General features: G+C 41.5%; 1 long non-coding RNA gene across 2 annotated transcripts in view; it reads left to right on the forward strand.

Moving 5' to 3' along the window:
- The window catches only part of LOC138741866 (uncharacterized), a 57,905-nt gene that overhangs the window by 36,978 nt on the left and 1,928 nt on the right, over positions 1 to 18,999 (forward strand). The window contains exons 3-4 of one of the 2 annotated variants that reach the window (XR_011343828.1): positions 7,055 to 7,133; positions 11,423 to 11,654. This is a non-coding gene — a long non-coding RNA (uncharacterized lncRNA). Of the gene's footprint in view, positions 1 to 7,054; positions 7,134 to 11,422; positions 11,655 to 18,999 lie in introns of those variants that run through there. The other variant, XR_011343827.1, reaches the window with a different exon arrangement.

Genomic DNA, 18,999 nt, shown 5'->3' on the forward strand with positions numbered 1-18,999 from the left:
TAAGAGAAGACTTAATAGAGATTTACAAGATTATGAGAGGTTAGGCAAGCATCTGTTTCCCAAGGCAGGAATGGCAAAACCAGAGGACATAGAATTCCCTTGCAGGATGCTTCTGTGGTCAAGAAGGGCTTTGTGCCCTGTGTGGTCCTGGTATAACATCTTTGCTAAACTTTCCTGCTGTTTCTGAGAATCTCATCAGTTATTAGTGCAGAAGAATTCTACTGTTAATGCACAGACAAAAATTCTAGGGAGCTGGTGACTCTGTAAGATTTGTGACAAACTCCATCAAAGGCCTGGGATCTGCTGCCTTGGTTTCTTAGGACTTGTTTGGACTTTTAGTGAAAAATTCCACTTGTAAGATAGTAGCTCAAATCCATAAAAAAGATAGTAGCTCAAATCCATGATCCAACTTGATTCAGTGTTTGAAAATCTATCAATTTGAATATACTCCATGGCCGAGCGTCCACATCACTCAGAAAGAAGAAGCTTCCAAGGACACTCAGCCCTCAAGTAAACCCATTTTTTCTCATCTCAGCCCTGAAGGACTGATACAGGAATTTTAGTTTCCTAATTCAACTCCTTTGCAATAAACATATCAATTTCTTATTGTAATTGGATATATTACTTTCTGTGCTTCAAAAATTAAGGACACAGGATTCCTATGAGAACCAAATAGTTGCTTGGCATTTTACGGTTTTCTAATGCCTTCTACTAGAATGAAAACGTCCATTCTACGGCTGATTCCACCTGTATTGAATTCATCCATTGTTATTGAATGAAGATCTACCGGGACCAATGCCTGAAGAGGGCACACAAAATCAGTGAACCGGTGCGGACTCGAAAGGCCAACATGGCCTGTTTCCGCTCCGTAAATGGTTATATGGTTATATGGTTATATGTACAAAGTGAGGGGAGGAAAGTTTAGGGGAGATATCAAGGGCAAGTTTTTTACCCAGAGTTGTTGGTGCTGGGAATATATTTGCCAGGGGTGGTGGAGTCTGGAACAATAGGTGCATTGAATAGACTCTTAGGCACATGGATGTAAGAAAAATGGAGGGTTACAGGGTAGGGAGGGTTTCTTTTTTTTAAGGAATGTATGGGTCAGCACAACATTGAGGGCTGAAGGGTCTATACTGTGCCGTAGTGTTCTTTGTTCAATATTATATAAGGCACTGTCCTCCGATTAACGTGTGGTCTCAAACTGGCTGTATTCGAGCTCATGGACAAAGTCAGTGTGGGTTTGAATGAGCACCTGTTGCCCATCAGGTGGAATATTCCAAAGATCTACCACACTCTCTGAGTGAAGAGCCATCTTTTCATTTCAGCTTGAAATGGTCCACCTCTTATCCTGACCCTAAACTCCCGACTCGAGAGGCAAGGAAAACATTCTCGCATTGTTGAGTTCTTTAAATATTTTGTACATTTCCATGAGTTCATTTTTTCATTCTTGGAAAAATTAGATAGGACTTTGTACAAAACAAGATTTCTCCACATGAGGATCATTTGGATGAGATTTAATCATGAACATCTTCAGAATCAGGATCCGGTTTATTGTTATGAACGTGTCATCAAATTTGTTGTTTTATGGTAGCGTTATTGTGCATTACAAGCGCAAAAATTGTTATGAATGACATTTCCTTAAATGCACTATTGAAAAATAAATAGTGCAAAAGAAGAGAAAAAATGTGAGGTTGTGTCTGTGGTTCATTGTCCATTCAGAAATCTAATGGTGGAAGGGAAGAAGCTGTTTTTGTAATGTTGGGTGAATGCCTTCAGGCTTCCGTACCTCTTACCTGATGGTAGCAGTAAGAAGAGGGCATGGTCCGGGTGGAGAGGAACTAAATGATAGTGGCTGTTTTCTTCAGACATCACCTCTTGAAGATGTCCTTAATGGAGTGAAGATTAATGGCCATGATGACGCTGGCTGAGTGTACAAGCTTCTGTCACTTTTTCCTGTCCTGTGCATTGGCACCTTCATACCAGACAGTGATGCAATCAGTCAAATTGCTCTCCACGGTACACCTGTAGGAATTTGCACGTCTTTGGTGACATACTAAATCTCCCCAAATTTCAAATGAAATATAGCTGCAGGCGAGCCATCTTCATGATTGCATCTTGGCATTGTCTGTGCTTCCCATAAGCTTTAGAAAGACCATACTATTGATAGTTTGCTTCAGAAGGTTTTACTGGTTGCTTATTTCTGAGTCAGAAATGGGATGTGGCTCAGTTATTACACTAACGTTCTGGGGCTTGGCATAAAGATCTGGCGATGCATTGGAATCTCTGGGCTGTTGGGATAATTTAAATTTAAGTAGCTGGAAAAATCTGAAATTGAAGGATTAGCATTAGAAATGGAGGTAAAGTTGCTGTGTAAAACTCTCATTTTGGTTCACTGGAAACAAAATGTTTTTGTTTCTTATTCTAATTATTTGGTCCACACCAATATTATCTGCTTTGAGTTAATTGTGACTCTCGACCCTTCACTAAATCTCCCTGATATAGACGGCAGGGGGATATTAGAGATGAACAATAAAATATGGGAGATACTGGAGTCTTGCTCTACACTGAACAGCTGCTTGTTATTTTTTAATTTAAAAAAAAATTTTCACACTATGAAATATACTGACCAAAATACACACAAACATTTCCCTCTTGAATATCCACAGTGCCATTTTCCCCCCTCCCTTCCCTCTGTCCTTCACACCCCCCTCCCCACTCACTCAACGTTCAACATATATGATACATTAAACCCATTAAACAATATCATCACACAATGAAAATAAACAAGAAATTTGTGTCATCTACTTTTACGCACTGGGTCAGTTCATTTCGTCTTCTTCTCCTTCTGTCATTTTAGGGGGTGGAGGTCCACGGTAGGACTTCTCTGTTGTGTTCCATGTACGGTTCCCAAATTTGTTCGAATACTGTGATGTTATTTTTAAATTATATATTATTTTTTCCAATAGAATACATTTATTCATTTCTATGTTCCATTGCTATATTCTCAGGCTATCTTCTAATTTCCAGGTTGACATAATCCATTTTTTTGCTACAGCTAAGGCTATCATAATAAAACTGTTTTGTGCTCCATCCAAATCGAGTCCAAGTTCTTTCCTTCTTATATTACTTAGAAGAAAGATCTCTAGATTTTTTGGTATGTTGCTTTTTGTGATTTTATTTAATACCTGATTTAGATCTTCCCAAAACTTTTCCACTTTCTCACATGCCCAAATTGCATGTACTGTTGTTCCCGTTTCCTTCTTACAGCGAAAACATCTGTCTGATACTGTTGGGTCCCATTTATTTAACTTTTTGGATGTGATGTATAGCCTGTGTAACCAATTATATTGTATCATGCATAACCTCGTGTTTATTGTATTTCTCATAGTTCCGGAGCATTGCTTTTCCCATGTTTCATTCTTTATGTTTAGATCTTGTTCCCATTTTTGTTTGGGTTTGCAGCTTGTTTCCTCATTCTCTCTCTTGCAGTTTGATGTACATGTTTGTTATATATATTTAAATTATCATTGTGTCTGTAATCACATATTCAAAATTGCTTCCTTCTGGTAACCTCAGCCTGCTTCCCAATTTGTCCTTCAAGTAGGTTTTCAGTTGGTGGTATGCAAACATTGTACCGTGAGTTATACCATATTTGTACTTCATTTGTTCAAAAGATAATAATTTATTTCCTGAAAAACAATTTTCTATTCTTTTGATCCCTTTTCTCTCCCATTCTCTAAAGGAAAGGCTATCTATTGTGAAAGGGATTAGTTGATTTTGCTTCAATATTAATTTTGGTAGTTGGTAATTTGTTTTATTCCTTTCTACGTGAATCTTCTTCCAAATGTTGAGCAGATGGTGCAGTACTCGTGAATTGAACAGCTGCTTATTGACTTCAGGAAGGGAAAACCAGAGGTATACAATCTGGTGATCAATGGGGGATCAGAGGTCAAGAAGGTGAACAAATGCGAGTTCTTGGGAGCACTACCTCAGAGAATCTCTCCTGGACCCAACACACTAATGGTATCATGAAGAAAGCACGCCAGAAAGTTCTTCCTCAGGTGTTTGCAGAGGTTTGGTATGACAGTGGAAATCCTGGTCAATTTCTACAGATGTGTGGTGGAAAGTGTGCTTACCAGCTGTATCACGGTCTGGAACGGAGACACCAATATCCCTTAGCATAAATCCCTCCAAAAGGTAATGGATAAAGCTCAGGACATCACAGGAAAAACCCTTCCAATTATTGAAATCATCTACAGGGAACGCTGCTGTCAGAGAGCAGTACCAACCATCGAGGATTCACACCACCCAGCACATCCTCTGTTCTCATTCTTGCCAGCAGGAAAGAGGTATAGATACCACAAGACTCACACCACCAGGTTCAGGAACAGCTGCTACCCCTCCACCATCAGACTCCTCAACAACAAACTCAATCAGGCACTTATTTAAGGACTTTATTGATTTTTTAAATTTTCTGTATTTCACAGTTAGTCTGTTTACATTTGTTATCTGTTTACAGTTCTTTATTTGTTTACACGTCATCTGCTGTATACAATTTTTTTTTGCACTTCCAATAAGTGGTAAGTCTGCTTCACCTGCAGGAAAAAAGAATCTCAGGGTTGTATGTAATGTCATGTATGTACCTGACAATAAATTGGAAATCTGAATGCCACAGTGAAAGTGAGGGCAGAATGTCAACCTTTCACATCAACTATCTGTAGGGAATTGAAGAACCCACTAATGCTTCTTGACCTGCTGAGATCCTCCAGCCATTATCTGTTGGTTCAGATTCCAGCACCCGCAGTCTCTCATGTGACACCCTCCCCCCCCAGTTTACTACTCCATCCTTCCACCATGTCTCCTCAAAGCATACCCACTTCGAAAAAGTTTTCCTGCTCTTTTCAACACGAGTTCTGTGAGTCCCTCTCCACTGTTTCCCCTCCGTGGTTTCTACACTTCTCTCACCCTGTCCTCATTCCACAGGCCAACTCTGCTCTCTCAGTCTTGATGAAGGGTTCTGGTCCTAAACATCGATCATTCATTCCCTTCTGATATTGCTTGACCCTCTGACCACCTCCAGCAGGTTGTTCTTAGCTCCAAATTCCAGACAATCTTCAAGCACTGATTGTGCATTTCAATAATTTTTTGAAAAAAATTGATTTGAATTTAATTTAAACATACACCATGGTAACAGGCCTTTTCAGCCCATGAGTCTGGCCACCCAAATACCGGCTGAATTCCTCCAGCATTTTGGTGTGTTTACTACAATCACATCATCTGCAGTCTGTCATGTTTCACTCCGCCCAAATACCTCAGTTGACCTACAACCCCGGTACGTTTTGAAGGCTGTCCACCTGATCAATACCTCTCAGAATGTTGTGTGGGCCTTTATAAAGTCTCTTCATGGTGACATTTTCATTAACATTGTAGTAAATGAAATGACATCACTCTATTTTCTTTCTCCAGAGTTTATGACCTCATCATCCATGTCCATTGGAAAGGAGCTGTTCATTCTAAAGCATTATGCCTTATAATTTACAAATGATACCATAGGAGAAAATAAATTTAGACATTCAGCACAGTAACAGGCCATTTTGGCCCATGAGACCATGCTGCCCAATTTACACCCAATTGACCTACACCCCCGGTACATTTCGAATGGTGGGAGGAAAACTGGGCACCCAGAGGAAACCCACGCAGACACGGGGAGAACGTACAAACTCCTTACAGAATCCCGTGGGATTGGAATCAGATCGCTTGCACTGTTGTTGCATCATGTCTCTCAAAGACAGCGATGATTATCTGACAGCAAGATCAGGATTTAAATTGTCAGGTGAAGTAAAAGAGGTCTGAGATCTGTTTAAGTGCAAGTACGGCTAACAATGTCCCAGAAAAGGTGTTGGGGGAACGGATCTGTGAGGGACTGAAACAAGATTTGTTTCAAATCAAAGTCCATGGTCAGACCTTTGATTAGGAGAAAATGAAGAGTTGAAAGAGAAATTTTTAATGTGCAGATTAATTCAACCAAGCAAAACCAGTGCCATGTGAATGAAATTCATATATAAATGTTCTGAGAAGGACACTCATTTTGGGACAATAGACAACAGATGTTTGAAATCCAAAACCAAACCAGTAATGGATGCAGGCAGCACTTGGCAGGGCAGGTAGTAGCAACAGGGAGATCTGTCATTTCACGGTCAAGGATTCTTCGTCAGAAGTGTAAAAGTGAATAGACGAGTGTGTATCAGTTGTGGGGAAGGTAGAGGTGGGGTGAACACAAGGAATGAATGGGATAGTGGCAGGCCTATGTGGTCAAAGTGACAATTAATATAAGAATCCAATTGTTTGGAAGTTGGAAATAGAAATGAGACAAATTGAAATATGAAAGGTATAGCCACAACAGGAAAGAGAGAGAGAGAGAGAGAGAGAGAGAGAGAGAGAGAGAGAGAGAGAGAGAGAGAGAGAGAGAGAGAGAGAGAGAGAGAGAGAGAGACAGAGGCAGAGAGAAACAGGGACAGTGAGAAGTTGGAAACAGGCACAGAGAGAGGAATGGAGAGGGGGACGAAGTAAGGGACGGGGAATGAAAATCACAGAGAGGAACGGAGAGAAGGACGGAGAGAGGGATGGAGAGAGGTACAGAGAGTGACAGCTCTAACAGATGTTTCACTCAAGGTTCAGGTCTGCGGACAATAAGATACCCAAATAAAAGATGGTGCTTATACCATCATTAGAGCAAAGGAGTATGAAAGGACAGAGTGGGAATGGGTCAGAGAATTAAAATTATTTTTGGGAAAATCTTAAAGTGGAAAGTAAACTGTTTTTGCATAATCTAATCCTTTGTAAATAGATTTTACCAGCAGTTATTTTTTGTTGTTGGAATGATGGTCTAACGATAGACTTGCTTTGTGAGTGGACAGGATTATACATGGGGATATCTTGTAGTCTCAGGTGCAAATCCCTGTTTGTTAATCTTCTGCTCCCATTCACTGCACATGCAAATGTCAGATTATAAAAGATGTGGTTTTCATTATGGCAGTTGTCTTTTCCTTTGCAGATGATTAAGGAGAGCTCAGAGAGAATGTGTCCTGCAAAGAAAAAAAAGCATTTGGACAAATCTGTAAAGTCAGCTCTGGGTAAGGTTTCAACTTCAGATTAATTCTCAAGGTTTAAGAAATCCCTTGATTGGTTTACAGACTTAAAAGCAGCAATTTATAATTAAAATGTGCTAAGACTTGCCATTAATTATTTTACTATATTTAAACAAAAACAAAACATACATTACTTTAAAGAAAAGAAAAAAAACAATCAAAATTCTTTGGAGACATCATGCGAAGAGATACATTAGAGCATTTAGTTACAACTGGAAAGCTGGAAGGAAAAAGAAGCAGAGACAGACGGAGATTGAAAATGATAGATGGACTAACATCATGGTTAGAAACAGGGGAGGCATAAGCTACAATTCGGAGGGTCAGAGACCATGATGGATGGAGAGTCATGATCGCCCATGCTGACAAGACGCCTGAACAATATTTAAATGGGTTATTTAAAAACAACACCACAATTAAATTATGGGAGTCGATAAGGTTGTCTGGTTAATTGTACACATATTGATCCAAATCAACACTGCAATTGGGCTGGTGATGAATGGCAAACAGGGTGGCATGGTTGGTGCAGTACGTAGCATAACACTTGTACAGTGCCAGCAATCGGGACTGGGGTTCTAATCTGTCTGTAAGGAGTTTGTACGTTCTCCCCGTATCTGCATGGGTTTTCCCTGGAGGACCTAGTTTCCTCCCACCATTCGAAACATACCGGGGATGTAGTCAAATGGGTGTAAATTAGGCAGCACGGACTTGTGGGCTGAAATGGCCTGTTCCATGATCTATCTCTAAATTTATTGGCTTCTACAGTATTATTTTAAATTATAAACCAAAGCTTTAGAATTTACAGCTAACAGCTGCCTCCTTTCCAATGGACTTGGGTGATGAGCTCAAACTCTGGAGAAAGAAAATAGAGTGATGTCGTCTCATTTGGGGTTACCTCAATGTTAATGAAACTCTCATCAGGAAGAGACTTTATAGAGGCCCACAACATTCTAAGAGGTATAGATCAGGTGGACAGCCAGCACATTTTTCCCAGGGAGGGATTTGCAAAGACTAGAGGACATCTGGAAAACATGAAGGGAGGGAAGTTTACGGGAGACATCAGGGGTAAATATTTTTTACACAGAGTTGTTGGTGCCTGGAATGCCCTGGCAGGGGTGGTGGTGGTGGCTGGGACATTAGGGGCATTTAAGAGACACTTAGACAAGCACATGGATGAAATAAAAATAGAGGTTTATGAGGCAGGATTGGGTTTTTTTATATATATGTAAAAAATGTAGACATACAGCACAGTAACAGGCCCTTTCAGCCCATAAGCATGTACACCCAATTGATCCGCAACCCCTGTACATTTTGAAAGGAGGGAGAAAACCAGAGCACCCTGAGGAAACCATGGAGATATGGGGAGAACATACAAACCCCTGACAGCGCTGGATATAGATCAGAACAATATTGAGGGCTGAAAGGCCTGTACTGTGCTGTAGTGTTCTCTGTTCTATTAATTAGCTCTCCATGTCTAGAGGCTCCTGACTTTACCCCCTATTCCCACTCTTACCTGTGTCCCTATCAATAATTGCTCTCTGCATTAAGCTCAGGAGATCACACAGCTGCCTTGACAACACTTTCACCCACCCTGCTTCTTTTCCCTTCTCCTGTCCACACCTCTACACCATTGCTCCAGTCCTTGGTGTTGCATCATTCTCCCACTGCTTCAGATATTACCTTCATTCATCCATAATTCTGGATTTCTGCCTACTTTGGTCCCTAGGACCCTCCACCATATCTCACTGATGCATTCGCCACCCATGGGATGTTCCTAACATCCGCAATGGACCTTTTGGCTTCAGCAGAGTGAGGTCAAAGGGAGAAGGGTGGGAGTAGTCAACCCATTCACACGACATGCAACCAGAAACTCAGGCTCACTGAGTTTCCCACAGTGTGATTCCTGACTTTCCCTTGTGGCCCTCGGTCATTTCTTTGCTTCTCAAAACTTGTTTTACCTTTCACTTCTCATGGAAGCTTATTGACTTGAAACATTCCTCCACAGATACTGAGTGACCTGCTGAGCTTTTTAAAAATGTAGACACACAGCATAATAACAGGCCCTTTCAGCAATGAACCCGTGTCCCCCAATTACACCCAATTGACCTACAAACCCTGGTATATTTTGAACGGTGGGAAGAAACCTGAGCCTCGGGGGGAAAACCCATGCAGACACGGGAATAACATACAAACTCCTTTGAGACAGCGCTGGGTTCTAACTCTGGTCCTGATCGCTGGTGCTGTAAGAGCGTTGCACTAACCGTTATGCTAACCTTGCCACTCTTTTCCAGCATTTGCTTCTGTGCCAGACATTGATGACTTAAAACGCATCAATTATCCTGTAATTCAGCAGCTTCTGCAATCAGACTGCGACAGATTTGAGCAGTGGTGATCCGTAACAGGATAGAGCATCAATAGGACGAGGGAGCTGTGGCTTTTCCTGGAAACAGGTGCATCATGTCAAGTGGTGAACAAAGATTTTAAATGTAAATTCCAGGCTCTTAAAGACTCTTATTAGTTGCAAGAATTGAAAAAAAAAACTGCAGATTGATCATTGATTTAAATCAATCAATGACTTAAGGCATATGACTGTTGTACTTGATAATATCTGTAGCACAATTGATTAGACTCTCAATGCATTGATTCAGAGAAGGGCTCTTCTCCCTGAAGCAAGTTCATAATTATTATCCTCTGCATCCACCTTGATCTTCCTATGGTTTGCTTTGATTTCAGTGATTATATTCCCCTTGCATTGAAGCAGCACAATTCATGAGGCGTCCTCCCTTCCTCCTTACAGTGCAGGCTCTTTTTAATAGTTTCCACTTGCTCTAAACTAATCAAAGACAAATCAAAGCTTCAGCCATTTAAAAGCTCATTTCTCAGAATTAGTATCCACTTGCACAGCCATCTACAGTATGCGGGTCACCAGAAGCCATTACTGTTTCTGGCAGATATCTTGGGGGAGGTGGGCTCTTGTTACTGTTTCAAGAATTCAAAACTGAGGGGTTGGAAAATGTAAACATTGTGGAGTTTGCAAGATTACAAAGACACTTACATGCTTTTGAACAGTAACATATCACCAGTCCAATGGTAAACTCAAACCCCCAACATGATTGTCGTGGCCAATATTTGGGCTCAGATAGGACACAATCTTGATCAATAAAATATATTTGCTTTCTAATTATGTGGCTTGCAACACGAGGACAGAGAGTTGGTAAGGATGTCAACTCGTTCTCACTGACAATGCAAAAATTTATCCAAGAATCCCAGATGTAATTTTTTTAAGGAGATGCAAATTTGACGCTCTGAAAAATAAAATGTGGAATTTGAAATGAAGATCCACTTATTTCCTAAGATACATCAAGGATTGCCTCAGCTTGACTCAAATTCATTTATCATCCAATTGTAAAGGTGCCACCCGATAAAGCAGCATTTTCCAGTCTAAGGTACAAAACTTTGCAAATGCACCAAGACATAACATGCATACAGACAAACAATACATATTTGCAGAACCTATATCTTTGGCTTGGCTTCGCGGACGAAGATTTATGGAGGGGGTAAAAGTCCACGTCAGCTGCAGGCTCGTTTGTGGCTGACAAGTCCGATGCGGGACAGGCAGACATGGTTGCAGCGGCTGCAGGGGAAAATTGGTGGGTTGGGGTTGGGTGTTGGGTTTTTCCTCCTTTGCCTTTTGTCAGTGAGGTGGGCTCTGCGGTCTTCTTCAAAGGAGGTTGCTGCCCGCCAAACTGTGAGGCGCCAAGATGCACGGTTTGAGGCGTTATCAGCCCACTGGCGGTGGTCAATGGGGCAGGCACCAAGAGATTTCTTTAGGCAGTCCTTGTACCTTTTCTTTGGTGCACCTCTGTCACCTCGCCATATAACACGATCTTGGGAAGGCGATGGTCCTCCATTCTGGAGACGTGACCCACCCAGCGCAGCTGGATCTTCAGCAGCGTGGACTCTATATACTTATCTTATAAACATATACTAAAAATAAATATTATTAATCAGCAGTAGAGTCATGGGAGATGCTTTAGCACTTCACCAGTCTCACTGCCCATGGGAACAAGCTGTTCCTGAGCCCGGTGATCCTGGCTCTGATCTCTTTCCCGACAGAAGTGGCTGGAAGTTGCTGTGTGCAGGGTGGTTGGGGTCTTCACTGATTTTGTGACCTCACTTTAAACTTGGGTGGGCAACTGATAACGCAAACCCTCCAGACCCAACAGCATCCTGGTGAATTTCCTCTGCACGCCTTGAAACAATTTGATATCTTTCAGTCAGCTGGGTGACAAGAACTGCACACAGTGCTCGCAAATGTGGGCTCGCCAAGGCCTTGGACCGCTGAATTGTGAGGACCCAACTATTTGCCCTCAGAATCCTGCCTAAACCCAGGACTGGATGCCCTGGCTATTGAGCCACGCAGAACCGACAATCAAATTCTGTCAAAGATGTAATATTGACCAGAACTACTGCATGATTTCTAAAGTCAGGTGGCTTGATTTTCTTTGGGATAGAGAGTGCGATGAGGATTTATTTTACTGTTAAATAATAAGAAAAAAATGAAGGTATTAAATGCTTTTGGGGATTTAATTAATTTTATTCAATTTTTATATGAATTAATAATAGTTCAGGTTTAATGACCTGCCATTAGCTATTTGGTTTATTTGCTATTTTACCATCCAGCTTTGTACAAGACACATACAAATATTTAAATTCGGGTGTCATTTCTTTATTTTAGTGTGTATGATTTATTTGGATGGAAAATGTAGTAGATTTTATGGTTAATTAGTTAATTAGCTGCACAGATCCAAAACATGAGTGGGCATTGGTACTCTGTATATTAGTAATTGTTTTGAAACATTAATGAATTTTACATAGTAAAAACATTAAAAGCTGGGAACACTTAACATTTCAGGGAGCATCTGCAGAAAGGGGAACAGAATTAACATTCCATGTTGAAAATCCCTTTGTCAGAACTGTTTTTTTAATCTCTCTTTCCGATTTCTGACAAGGTTCAAGGTTCATAATATTCGTTAACTCCTGCCTGCCGTAATGCAGGCAATGAATTGTCATGAGCATTTCTGGTGCCCATGAGAGAAGGAGAGTGCTTTTAGAGACAGTGAGTGTCCATGGATTTGCCTCCAGCGCTCCTGCAGCCTCTGCAGCTGGCTCAGACTTCTGCTCAAACTATCAGCAACCCGGGTTCCTGATCCAAACCTCTGACACCATCTGGAAGCTTTCAGCCTGAAAGTTCCCACTTCCCCGCTTAGTGAGGATGTTACTTGATCATTCACTGTTTCCATTATTGAAAAAACAGAATCAGAATCAGAATTTGTTGCCAATAACATGTGCCACGAAATTCATTGTTTTGCAACAGGTGCAAAAATGGCTATAAATTACATTTTTAGAACATATATCAGTGCAAACAAAGAGAAAAAGTAGGGTAGATGGTGTCTGTGGTTTATTGTCCATTCAGAAATCTGATGGTGGAGGAGAAGAAGCTGTTTTTGAGCTTCTGGGTGATCATCTTCAGGCCCCTGTACCTTCTTCCTGATGGTAGCAGTGAGAAAAGGGCATGACTTGGGTGGCAGGGGTCACCACCTCTTGTAAATGTCATCGATGAAGTGAAGATTGATGCCCAGGATGGCACTGGCCAAGTTGACAACTCTCTGCAGTCTTTTCCTGCCCTGTCTATACCAGACAGAGATGCAACCAGTCAGAATGTTCTCCATGGCACACCTGTAGAAATATGCAAGAGTCTTTACTGACATAATAAATCTTCTCAAACTCCTGAAGAAGTATAGCAGCTGATGTGCTAATCACCCTTTCATTGTTACTGGTCGAGCATGCTCTGTTCAAAATAGCCGCCTAGTTTCCTAAAGTGCAGCATTTCAAAAGTGTTCATGGACTCAGTGACGATTTGGAGCATGCCAAGTTTCAAGAGGTACGATACAAATGTTGCTTCATCATATTTCTGAAATCTGAAGGTCTACAAGAGAAGACCTTGAGCTGATTCTGTTGCTTAAACTTTGATTCGATTAATTCCCTGTCAGCTTTATAATGTTGCATCTCATACTTATCATTTATGTTTGAATATGATACTCTATGACAGCACAGAGAAAGGCTTAAATCAGAATAAAATGATCACACATTTACTGCAGTTATTATTTGATGAGTGCTTCAAGAATGTCTTTAAGACATTACCAAACCTTAATAGTCTAGTTGAGGTAAAAACATGATGGAGATATTCAGCAGGTTAAACAGTGTCCTTTATAGAGCAAAGATATAACCAACGTTTTGGGCTTGAGCCCTTCATCAAGGCATAAGCAAGATGTAGGCAGGCATCGGGTGCCTTCATACCTTGACAAAGGGCTCAAGCCCAAAATGATGGTTACATATCTTGATCTTTGCTCTATAAAGGACACTGTTTGACCTTCTGAGTTTCTCCAGCATGGTGTTTTTACTTCAATCACGGTGTCTGCAGACTTTCGTGTTTTACTCTACATGAGATTGAACATCAGCCCTGCATTCCTTGTCATTATCCGACTGGGAGAATGATATAAACTACTCAGGTCATCTGTTCAAATCTGAGCCAATCATGTTCAAATTAATCACAAATAAATCTGGCTCATTGAACCCAAACCCCTAGATTGAGCTGCACCTAGGTCCCAGTGGATGATGGCATGGTATTTTTGGCAAACAAGGCTATTTTACCTGTTAAATAAAGCATGTAGGATCATGTATCCTCAGTGCAGACTGATCATGAACAATATGCAACCTGGGAGTGCTGGTAGCAATGCAGTATGTCTGTACTGTGTGTATGACCATGTGACAATAGAGCCCAAACACTTGGCATTCTGTCAACCTTATGATTCAAAATTCAAAGGAAACTATTCAACACTGAGACCTACATGCAGAAGAATAGATTTAAAAAAAAATCATGAGTGCGCTGAATTAAAAACAAACCTTCCATTACTTTTGCATCTTTAATAATCATCTCTGAAGTCTCGTCAGTGCTATCGTGATAGAGATGAAGAGGAACTGCTTCTCCTAGGGAGTAGTGAACCTGTGGAGTTCTCTGCCCAAGGAAGCAGTAGAGGCTGTTTGTTTAGAAGCATTTGAGATACAGTCAAATAACAGGGGATTTGTAGGTTATGAGGAGTCAGTAGGTAAGGGGTACGGTCAAATTTCAAAGTTCAGATTTATTATGAGTCCATCACATGCAACCCTGAGATTCTTTACCCTGCGGACCAGGCAGAATTTCTACTTAACCGTAGAACCATAAACTGTACTCAAGAAAAGATACATATACAAACATCCACAGCCAGGTCAGATTAAGAAGGGAAGAAGGCAGCAGAAAGGAAACTATCGACCTATTAGTCCGACATTGGTGGTTGGGAATATGTTTGAATCAATTATCAATGATGAGGTTACGGAGGACCTAGAGGAGCATCACAACATAGGGGCATGTCAGCACGGTTTCCTTAAAGGAAAATCATGCCTGACAAACTACTAGAAATTGTTGAGGAAATAAAAAGCAGGATAGACAGGGGAAAAGCAATCGATGTTGTGTACTTGGACTTTCAAAAGACCTTCAGTAAGGTGCCAGATATGAGGCTGCATAACAAGATGAGATCTCATGGAATTGCAGGAAGGTTATTAGCATGGATAAAGCATCAGTTAACAGACAGGAAGCAGAGAGTGGGAATAAGGGGATCCTATTTGGGTTGATTGCGTGTTACTAGTGGTGTTCTGCAGGGGTCACTTTTGGGACCTCTTCTTTTTGTGCAACGCTACTCCCTTGTGGTAAGGCCAATAAACCACAAAGTCTCCTTGGCCTCGAAGTCCCAAATGGGAGATGTCCGCGGCTACTGTGTAGAGACTCTGACTGTATGTAACAGATTACACAGACTTTAAACGCCTTGTGATTCCGCACCTTTGCGCTGCCATGCTGCTAGGGCTGGACTTTCAATGCCACCTTAAGAGTGTTGCGATGGAGAATGATGGGTACCATCCGCACCCCCCCCTCACTGTCTGTAACAAGCAGTTTTTAAACCGTCCACTGTGCTCCATCCACAGAAACACCCTGGCCTCTTCTCCCATCATTTCCAGCCAGCAACCTGAAGATTGCCCACTGTGTGTGATCTGTAGCCTTTCAACCCTCAAGATGACCCCTTCACTGCTGTTCGCTAACCTCACCCCCGACTGTAATCCCATTGCCACCAAAAGAATGCAATACAGTGCCAGGGACAGGGCCTTTACTAGGTTAGAGGTACAGTGGCTTCTGAATGAGGGGATCATTGAAGCCTGTAACTTTCCTTACCCCATTGAGGAGATCAGGACCATGATCAGAAATTGCAGAGTGCAAACTGCACTTCTATCAACCAGACAGAGTGCATCTGATAAAGGCCACCTCCCCCTTTGAATGCCTAAGCATTAATTTCAAGGGGCCCTTCCCCTCTTCTTACCTCAAGTGCACTTCATCAACATCATTGATGATTAGTCATGTTTCCTGTTTGCCATCCCCTGCCCAGATGTGACCACTGCCTCAGTCATCAAGGCCCTGCTCAATCTCTTCACTCTGTTCAGGTTTAGGTACCTCTGCTTTATTTATAGTGACCAGGGATCCTCTTTTATGAGTGACGAGCTGCGACGGTACATGCTGGCCAGAGGCATCATCATGAGCAGGACCACCAGGAATGGCCAAGAGGAATGGGAGAATGCTACCATCTGGAAGGCTATCCTCCTAGCCCTGAGTTCTAGAGGCCTTCCAGTCTCCCACTGGTAAGAGGTCCTCACCGATTTGCTCCAGTCAATCAGATTGCTCCAATGTACCACCACCATTGCCACTCCACAGGAAAGGATATCCGCTTCAGGGACCATGCTGCCCTCCTGGCTGATGTTCCCAGGGTCGGTCCTACTCCGGAAGCACGTGAGGAGCTATGTCTGACCCACTGGTTGAAAGAGTCTCCTCCATGCCAACCCCCAATATGCTTACGTGGTGTACACCAATAGACACAAGGACAATGCCCCCATTCAGGATCTGGCACCCTTAGGAGTCGTCATTACTGACCACCCCATACTCCCTTCATCTACACTACCCATGATGCACCAGTGTCATGGCATGTTACCCCTGCCCCAGTGGACGACATGTTAGATCTGGTGTCATGCATACACCAGGCCATTGCCGATGGCACATACAGGTGTCCCAGACCAACCAAGATTCAACACGTGCACCGCAGCCGCCACTACAATGGTCACAGCAGCAGACCAGACCACTTGAAAGTCTTAATTTATAAGAACTTTTAACTCATTTCACCCTGTCAGACTCTTTTTAAAAGCATGTGGTGAATGTGGTAAACCACTGTGTATATGTTTGGATGTGCTAGGACACACCCCTTGTTGTCTGTGCCTGAGGCTCCTCCCACTGACCCCTCACAGCCCTCTTCTCTGTCCAGGACAGTTTCTCGACAACTTCATGTCTTTGAAGTTATTGATGGTGCATTATAGACTCTGAGCTTTTTTTGTAAAAAGATTGTTCATATTCTCACAAATGCTGAGGTTAATTTTTAACTTTTCTGAGCCAATAATAGGTTTCATCAAAAACATCATTTCGAGAGGCAAGAGCGAACACCCTTTAAAATGCAAGTTAGATCCCACTGCTTATGTTCTGCAAAGCTCAATGACACAAAGATCAAATTTTCAACGTTGCCAGTAATTGTTCTATCTATCTCCTGTCGAGTACGGTTTCATTCGTGTCCTGTCATTCCCTGATAAATTCTGTTATCCCCTGCATTGGCATTTCATTTTATGTTATGTGATGCCATGTTGTGCTGGAATGGAAATCAATACAAATGAATAAGCAAAGAAACTCACAAAGGTTATTTTACATGGAAATTGTTGACTTGAAATATAAATGATAATGCGAACTGCATTAAAATGGATTTGTGAGTTGTTTATTTTTAAATTTATTATTTTTCACTGTGGTACTTAGGTTTGGTTTTATTAGTCTCTATGTTATTGACAGTGTCCAATAAAATCATATAATCCAATATGCATATATACATATTTATTTTAATAACTATTATTAACAATTCAAATTAATGAGTAGCCTTCAAGGCTTTTTGTTAAATACTTCTAAGTAAATTATTTGCGTTAAACTATAATAGGATTTGATATAACTTTGGAGTTGAATCTTGACTACAATATTCCTCAGGAGTTTGCAGAGGTTTGGTATGGCATTGAAAGCTCTGGTACGGACTAGAAGGGCCAAAGGGCCAAAAGGCCTGTTTTTGTGCTGTAATCTTCAATGGTTCTATGGTTCTATCAATATGAGCTGCTGGAGGGATTCAGGGGTCAGGCAACATCCATGGGTAGATATGGTCAGCCAAATGTTTTGGGTTGGAACTCCTTATCAAGACTAAAATAAAAAAGGGGATGATATTGCACACACGTAGGGGGAATTGAACGGTGAAGAGGTGATGGGGTATTGGAAGGTGGGAAGATGGGTGGAGGGAGGAATGACTGGGATGGGAGGGTGGGGGTAAAATAGGAATGATGAGTGGTCGGTGGGAAGGGAAAAGTTCAATGGGTTCAAAGAGCAATGAGTTCGGACGCAGAAAGGATTTTTATTTAAACATATGTAAGGAGATCATAACAGGTATAACACCCATTAATACTCTCAATCACAAACCCAATATAATCAGTCACATTGGACTAAACACCACTGATATTAGCAACTGTGTACAGACTTTTAAACACTAAGGAATACAATAAGCTACCCACCGTTCTTGTGTAATGTGGGCATGCTTCAGTGCTATCTAACATCCACGATCCCTGTGTACCAATGACTCTTCCAACATTGTCCACAGTTCACGACCTGGGGTGAAGCAGGGTTCATTTCAGGACTGAAGATCAAAAGAGGAAGAGCTACTCCATGTGGTGGATTTCATAGTACAGTAAGCTGAAGGGTCCATCCCAGCTAATCAATAGGTGATTACAGGGGCCAATGTTCTGGTGTGCATTAATAGGTGATGCAATTTTCGACAAGGTTCCAAGCGGAGAGTTCATATGACCCTCCACAATCCACATTCCCACCAGCTTTCAGGTGTAGAGTTCACATGACTCTCCACAATCCACACTACAATGAGGTTAAGAAGAAATGTGGAGCCAGTTAGAAGTGGCAGAAATCTAAAATAAGAAAATTCAATGTTCATGTCGTTAGGTTTAAAGTTTATGTTTTGCTTCTCATTGGCAATGGATGAGGCCAAGGCCAGACATTTTCTCATGATGGAATGGTAAAGTGGACTCAATGGGTTGCTTCTATATCTTGTTTAAAATTAATTAAAAAAAAATAATATTTAAATTTAAAATGTAAATTTAGATATACATCACAGTAACAAGCCCTTCTGGCAAATGAATCTGTGCCACTTAATTACACCAAATTAACCTCCATAAGTTTTTAAATTAAAAAAAAAATTAGACCTATAGCATGTAACAGACCTTTGCAGCTCATAAGCCCATGCCACCTATTAGACCCAATTGACCTACAAACCCCCCTTCCAGAAGAGTGGGATGAAACCAGAGCCCCCAGGAAAATCCCACACAGACATGGGGAGAACATATAAACTCCTTACAGACAGTGCAGGATTCGAATCCCAGTTCCATTCGCTGGCACTGTAACAGTGTTATGCTAACTGCTTCACTAACCATGCCACCCAATGAAGGGTGGGATGAAACCAGACCTCCTGGAGGAAATCTTATGATCTTATGTCACTGTAAGAATGGTTTGGGCAAGTTGAAATGGTCAATTAGAGGATCTATTCACACTCTTATCCACCACAATCAAGGAAGG

This window comes from Narcine bancroftii, chromosome 8 (genome assembly GCF_036971445.1).
Source record: "Narcine bancroftii isolate sNarBan1 chromosome 8, sNarBan1.hap1, whole genome shotgun sequence".
Lineage (NCBI taxonomy): Eukaryota > Metazoa > Chordata > Chondrichthyes > Torpediniformes > Narcinidae > Narcine > Narcine bancroftii.